The following is a 7,560-nucleotide window of genomic DNA, read 5'->3' as shown; positions in this document are numbered from 1 at the left end:
GCTTGGCATCACGGGTTAACAGTTCAGGTCCTGAGCACAAAATTCAATGTATTCTTCTGCCAGGAATCAAGAGCATCGGGAAAATTCACTTGGTGTTTTCAGCAACCGAGAGTAAACCTCATGAATGACTTTCTAAAGTTCTGCCTGTACAGGCAAATAACAGATACTCCCTCTTCTGTGGCTGTCAGATCAAGAGTGGACTGTCTTTTTTTGAAGAACAAGTTTCAACAAAACACAAATTAGCACGAATTCTGATGGCCTGTGCTACCTGACAGGATGATCTAATGGTGCCTTTTGACTTTGAAGGCTATGGCTGCATGAATCAACCTCTAAAGAAGACGCAGGGTTTAGCACAAATCCTGAGAGACAGCTGCCAGTCTTACTGATGCTCAGGGATGATATACAGGGAAAGCACTGATCCTTTCATGCTCTTGTCCCAGTGGGTTGAGGCATAGCAGCAGGAGGGAGAAAGATCCCATGATAGATGATCTGTGCATGCCCAGCGGGCAGTGCGCTGGTCTCCAAAGCTGTATCTCTTCTGAGAACACTAAGGCTGTTGGCACAGATAATATCTTTCATTAGACTAACTGGGATATTTGGAAAAAATAGGCAAGTGTTTGAGTGCACGAGCTTTTCGTAAAACCTGCATAAAATGCAACAAAATTCAAAGATAAGACATATAAAGTACAAAAATGATTTCTGGGTAACATTTGATGTTGCTCTCGTGTGTGAGAAAAAAAATCGGTTTTTTTTAGAGGTGAGCTTCCACATCAGTTTTGGTTTTAGGGCTGAAAATATCTTCCCTGGATATCTGGGTACTTGGTTGACATCTACATCTTTTGGCCTTTTGTATCCAAATCCCATGGCAACACTGATTTCCCAGCCTGTGCTCCACTGAGCAGGGATGGGTGAGCACGGCCGATGGGCGTTAGTTCCAGCTGACGGAGGCTGCGCTTGAAAGGGGGAGCAGATTTTACACCCTTCAGTTGCAAAAGGAGCGCTTGGCTCCACTGTCAAGGCTGGCCTTCGGCTCTGTAGATCTCAGTCATCTGCGAAGAATTGCTGCACACTGACCTAGATACTCCGTCAGCTCTGCTGCAGCGCCGGCTCGGTGACGAGGCTGCCATTTCCCTGGTCTCTGCTCTGCCCTATATCCTGCCTCGGAGATTAAAAAAAAAAAAAGAGGGACAATTTAATGTTAATCAGAACAGCATCTTCCTCTGATGATTTTTCTGGAAAACAGAGTTTCCCAGGGAAATCTATTGCCTTAATCTTCTTCTACTGTTCCCCTTCCCTGCTGTCTCATTACGTTACTTTATCTCAGAAATCCTGCTGCTTTTCAAACATATGCTGTCCACAAGAGAAGAGAAATGTGCCTCCTTCATTCCCTCCTTTCCTTGCATCTCCACCATGTGCTCCACAGTACGTCAACAGAGACTGAGGAGAGTAATTTATTAGATAAAAAGGGGGGCCCAGAGCAAGGGTAAGCCTGGACCTCTGATAGCAGCCATCTGAGATACCCGCATTGCACTCCGGTGGCGTGTTATTAACAGGGCACTCAGTCCAGCTTGACAAGTACAGCTGATAATATGAAAGGGTCTTTGTAGCTGCTGATCTGTACTAGATAGGAAATGAAAAAAAGTCAAAACCCAAACCCTTAATTGCTTTAAAATTTCACTAGAATCAAATTAGATTGGCAAATCTAATTTTTCCTCTAGAAAAATTAACAACTGTAAAGGGACATCTGGGATTACCAGCAAAGGGGAATGTTAATCTTTGCGGTCTTGCGAAAGGGGCTACAGGGGAAACACCAGCAAAGCATCCCAGAAGGCAGACTTTTTCCTCCTTGTTTGCTTCAGGTGACAGCGTTAGGCCTTGAGAAGACATGGCATCCTGCAGCATGATGAAGCGCAGTACTGCATTGCCTTGCCTGCCTCGGTAGTTCAAGGAGACAAGCTGCCTGACCTGGAGACCCCTTGGTCGTACCTGGTGCACTATAGACTGCTCTGAACAAAATCCCTGCCCTCCTTTCTCCTCTGAACCACGCAGAGCCGCAGGCTTGGTTCTCTGCTCCTCCGTGCCGCTTTTGTGCAGCCTGAAGTGAGTCATTTGGACTAAGATGCGCGAACTCCATCCCTTGGCTTCCTATCTGTGTTACAAGGCTACCGCAGCCTCACAGGGACCGGCCACCCCTGTGCACTGCACCAGAGCTGCGGTGGCACCTATCAGGTGAGACGGAGGATGTGGTTTTGGCTTGGCGTTCGGTGGGACGGAGCGAACAGTCCCACCAGTTGTTCAGCCATGTGTGACAGGAGGGGAGGCGATTATCGACAGGTTTTCTTGCAGATTGTTCAGAAAAGTGGGAATACTGCAAGGCAGAGCAATAAACATCGTAATTCACTTGGCAGGATTTGCAGGGCAAGGTGAGTAACACAGAAGCAAGGGGAAACAATGCAACTTTATTCAAAGATATATAAAAATACACCATTGGAACCTGATAATTTCTTAGAATTAAAAAAAAAATCCTGTAAAAACCAGAGAGAACTGAGGGACTCCTTGAATTCAGGAGACACCTTTTCCTGAAGAAGGGGGAAGCAAACAGGAGGTGAGGTCTGGCAGTCCTGCCCTGCGCTCTTTGGCAGGTGCTTTTCTTCTTGAGGTAATAAAAATAACAGCGTTTTCAGAATTGCTCTTGCTGATGGAGTGACTGTGACAAGGGTTGGTCTGGAGAGATGTCAGCTCCATTTTCACCTCATGACACTTCTTTTTCCTCCCTCACTAACCTCTGATTAAAAGAGATCTTTCTTTCACATCCACAGTCTTGCCAGGGCCAAATCCTCAACCCCACAGTGAGGTCTGAGTGACGAAGCTGGGTGGGAGGAGGGAGTGATGGGGGAGCTGGGTGGCAGCAGGACTGGGTTTTAGAAGATCTCCCCAAGGAACAAGTGTTTACAAGATAGTTTTCCACTCCCTGAAGACTTCACAGCATTTCTGTTGCTAGGGACAGGGGCTGGACTTCATGAGGAGACCGGCAGCCTTGAAAGCCAGTGCCTGGCTGACTTTTGCTAAGATGGTCAGATGACAGAGGACTCAATGTCCTACAAGTTTGATGCCCTGCTACTCTGGGGGACGGCTTTGCCCCCCATGCCCCATGGCTGCATTCCAGCTGAGCAGAATCTAACGGGGCTCGAACTTGCCCCAGCACAAAGCAGTTGGATCTTTTCTTCCTGTCTTTCCCACAAAGGGCTCCTGCAGTGGAGAACTGACTGGCTTTCCCCACCTCTACGCACATTGCAAAGCCCATCTTCCCCAGGCTGCAAGGGTGGACAGCGTGATGTGATCAGAAATAAGGGCTGGAGGCTGTAGGATGTTTTAAGCAGACACATATGATTTGACAGTATAGACTATATGTGGGCATTTTTGTTTTAAGGGAGAGCCATTATTAGAAGCTTTTGTATTTGAATTGTTGAATTAGAAGAGCTCACTGAAAAATGTAGATGTTTTATTTTTGTATAAAAAATACAACATACACTGCAGAGCACTGCAGTGGCACCAGTGGATTAAAAATAAGGTAATATGAGAAGCCAGTGAGCTGGTTTGTCTGTCACCTGCCAAGAGTTTAACTTTCAGTTGAATTCAGCAACTTTGCTCTTAAAAGTACTGAGCTCTCCAAGTAATAAAGTAAATGCAAAGATGGCAAGCCATGCATTTACAATATTTATCAGGGCTAGTGCAATAAATATATTCCATTCCCCCATTTCTATTTATGAATTTACTTAAACGCAGCTAGATGAAGTCATTTTACAAGGACCATAATATTATTCCCTTGCATTCATCATGCATTGATTGCCAATGCAATCTGAGATAGTGGTACTAAAGAACAAAGAGGAAATATGCTTCCAGGTTTTGTTATTTCTCTCCCACTGTGATCACTCGTTGGGCTTGCTTTCCTTCTCCGTCCCATCCCTCCGTCGCAGGCAAGAAGCTGAGTGTGCCAAGGAGGAACAGGGGTTTGCAATGCATCTGTGCCACGCTGTTGTATGAGCTGGTCCTCCTGCTCCCACGTGGACCGTACACAGAGGGCACATTACATGCACGGCTGCTGCAGCATAAGCTCTTCGAAACACTATGTCAGCTTGTCTCTCTGATATCCCAATAAAACAGAGCTTTTGGAGCATTAATTTTTCAAGATGTGGATGGTTATTTTTACCATTGCAGTCTACGTAATGGCCGAGCCTTGTTCTGCCACGTTGCTATTTTATTTCTTCAGCATTCAGTGCACTTTTCACTGGTGCTAGCAGCAAGTCTCCCACTTAGGTTGCTGGGAGGGGGAACTGGCTGTTGCGATAATAGCATATTTTATGTGAAATCTGATAACGAGGATTTTGTAGATATGGTACTGCATTGATTTAATGTCTTTTCCATGCATTGATCTGGAGCAAGACCCTCTCAGCTAAACTTAGTCCTTGAAACTAAAGCAGGCTTTTATCAAGTTATTTTTTGCAATGCAATGGTCAAAATAAGAAAGAAGAAAGAGGGATGGTTTGTATGCTGGGGGCTCCTGCATTTCACAAGCGATAGGAAAATTTCTGTCTCGAGAGACACTGAGGCTTTTATCTCCAGGTGGGAGCTGGGAGGCAGGAGCAGGTGCCTCTCACTTTGGCAAGCTCTGCGAAAGCCTGTATTCACCTCTGTGCAGAGAGCTCAGCAGGCGTTCTTGCAGTCCACAAATTGTTGCCAGCTGTCAAAGTGAAATGGTTCAGCAGTGAGTCTCCCGGGCTGTGTTCTGGCCAAAATTCAATCGGATTACAAACCAATTGCTCCAGCCTGTCCCAGGAGCAGGAAACCACCATCAGCTGGCTGACGGGATCTGGTCTCAGTGACAGACAGCGCTGCTCCCTGCCTGCTGCAGTGTGTTTGCAGTAGCTTGCTGGGAGCAGTGGCTCTCCTTTGCAGGTCTTACGAATGCAGCTTTCCCTCCTTCCCCAAGCTGTGGGAATGTGAAGAATTCATGAAAAAAAAAAAAAAAGAGGAGGAGAGGACTGAAAAGTGCATTGCTGCAAGCAGCTTTTCTCCAAGCAGTGATTTCACTGCAAAACATCTTCTGAAATTCCAGGCACCACATCCTCCCAAAGTACTACCACTCACATGTAACTGAAATAGCATCTCTCTTTTAGCAAAATAAGAAAATTGCTTTTATTTCATATACAGTTTGGCTGTGGACAGGCTGGCTGTAGATTGACATTGAATGTAAATCAGAGAGACCCAGCAGTTCTATAGGTAGCAAGACTATCTAATAATAGTTTGTAATCAAAAATATTTAGGAAAAGAGAAAGAAGTTTCCTGTTTGGGGACTAAGCCAGGCTCTGGTAATTTGTGATTAAAGGCAATACATTAATGAGAAACAGACTGTCATACATGCACCTACCTGTTGTGTGTCTTCCCCCTCCTTCTTCAGTGGTGACTGCCTACGACATGATGAAGGACTTGGTGATAGATCTTAGAGGGATGCCTCAGCTAAAGCCTACTCGTAAGCCGGACCTTTAGCAGGACTCACGTGGTAAAAGAAGTCATCATCTTCACTTCACTTGTGGGTGCAAAGCAGTGACGCAGGCATGTGTCAGTCTTGCCAACAATTTAAGGCTAAGTCCAGATGTGAATAAGAAAGCAGGATGCTGCTGGGGCACTTGGCTGATCCCGCTGAGTAAGAAACGGCGGCAGTGGAGCGTTACCAGGCTGGGGCAGTGGGCTGCCTGTGGGCTCCTTTGCTCTGAAGGGGTGAGACCTGTAAGAGCAGAAGGAAGAGAAGAACAGGGAGATGCAGATGCCTGAGGGTATAATCAGGAGCTTCACTCCATGAAAGGGAAGGGGTGGGAGGCTTTGAGTCCTCTCTCTCCAACACACCTTCACTTCCCTTTCATTTCCTCTCTATTTCTAGTCCTATGGGGAAAACATTGCTATTAAAGCAAAAGCTCCAGGGAGCTAAAATATACATAGGGATTCTTTGGAGGAAAACTTGGCTCTGGTGAAGTTAGCAGGAGTTTTGGAATCAACTTCAATTAATCCTGAATTTCACCTTGTTGTAATACTGTCCCAAAACGTTTCCAGGACCGTGCAAAACATTGCCTGCTTGATGCTGACCTTTCCATCACAACTGTACAGAGCCTGGTACCATCCTGTGAAATTCTCCATTCTTTTGTGATAAATCACATCCTTCTCTCAAGAGGTAACAACAAATAAATACCCCTTAATCATCCTGAAAATGGGATCAACAGTTTCACATACCACTGGGCAGCACGACCAGATCTTTGTAGTTTCAGTAGGAAACTGCTGGAAATCGAATGTTTCTGCAGAGGTTGTTTATTTGAGGGACAACTGGAATATTCCAGTGATCCAGATTTAGTTATTTTTGGTGTCCCTTTCCATAGGGAGTTGGCAACCTATTTAAATCCAGGGGACCATGACTAGCTATTCACGTTTTGCTTTGCTAGATTTGTGCTGTGTATATTTTGGAAACAATGTCTGCTCTGAGCAGCAGATAGAGCGATGCCACGGCCCACATCAGTGAAAAGCTCTTCTGATTTTTTTCCCCCCTCTTCCATTCTCAGAGAAGGCTGTCCTCTGTTCTCCCTCTTTCTATATTTTATTGCCAGTGTGGAATGCTTTAAAAATACCATTAAGGAATGTGTTGCCCGGTAAGATCTACACTGCATTTCACTTTCTATGCTCTTTCCAACAGCCGCCAAGCTCTGACTGAATCTATGATATTATTCTGATGCTTGAAAAAGCACAAGCATTTTCTGTTTGGTAAGTGTAACTGTGGGGCCATTGACAACTGGCTTCTAATGTCATGTGCAAAACCCACGTTTTCTTAAATGCACAGTGATTTTGACAAGACTGGCCTGATTTTCCAAGGTACTCAAACATCTGAGGATCCCAAGCTGATGGTCTTTTCTCAGCAAATGAGACCAGACACTGGAAATTCAAAAGTTAGAGCCAAAGAATGAGCCACCCAAATCTGTGAAATCCAATGATTTTACCTTTTTCTTCATCCCTACTTTCCCATTCCTGGGAGAATTCTGGTTTCATCACTGGCACTCTACCTTTCAAAAGCTCTTCTGGAGCCATTACTTCACCAGCCTCGAAGGGCCTGGGGATCGGGGAGTGCAGCAGCAGCAAAGGGTGACTCAGCAGTGAGAAGCAGTTTTCAGCTACAAACCTGCCTCCCACAGCAACTCCGAGCAGGGAGTAATCAGCGTATGTGTGCAAACACGTTCATTCTTGGCTCACCGTGATGAAATGGCAGCTGGTCCTCGTGCAACATCTGCCTCCGCTGTCAGTCTCTCACGTATGCCCACGTAGCACCATCGTCTCAGCAGCCAGACGCTGGGCGTCGATGTCCCCTTGCGATCCTTTCCCAGCCGGCAGCAAAGGATCCCCCGCCTGCCTCTTCCCCATCTCATTGCCTGCTGTGTCTTCCTGCAGACCTCTGCTACTAGCAGCGGGGATCAGCGCTTTGGGAAGCCTGTGGCAGAAGATGGGACTGTAGTCTTTTAAGTA

Source organism: Phalacrocorax carbo, chromosome 2 (assembly GCF_963921805.1).
Source record: "Phalacrocorax carbo chromosome 2, bPhaCar2.1, whole genome shotgun sequence".
Lineage (NCBI taxonomy): Eukaryota > Metazoa > Chordata > Aves > Suliformes > Phalacrocoracidae > Phalacrocorax > Phalacrocorax carbo.
This window is presented reverse-complemented; position numbering follows the sequence as displayed.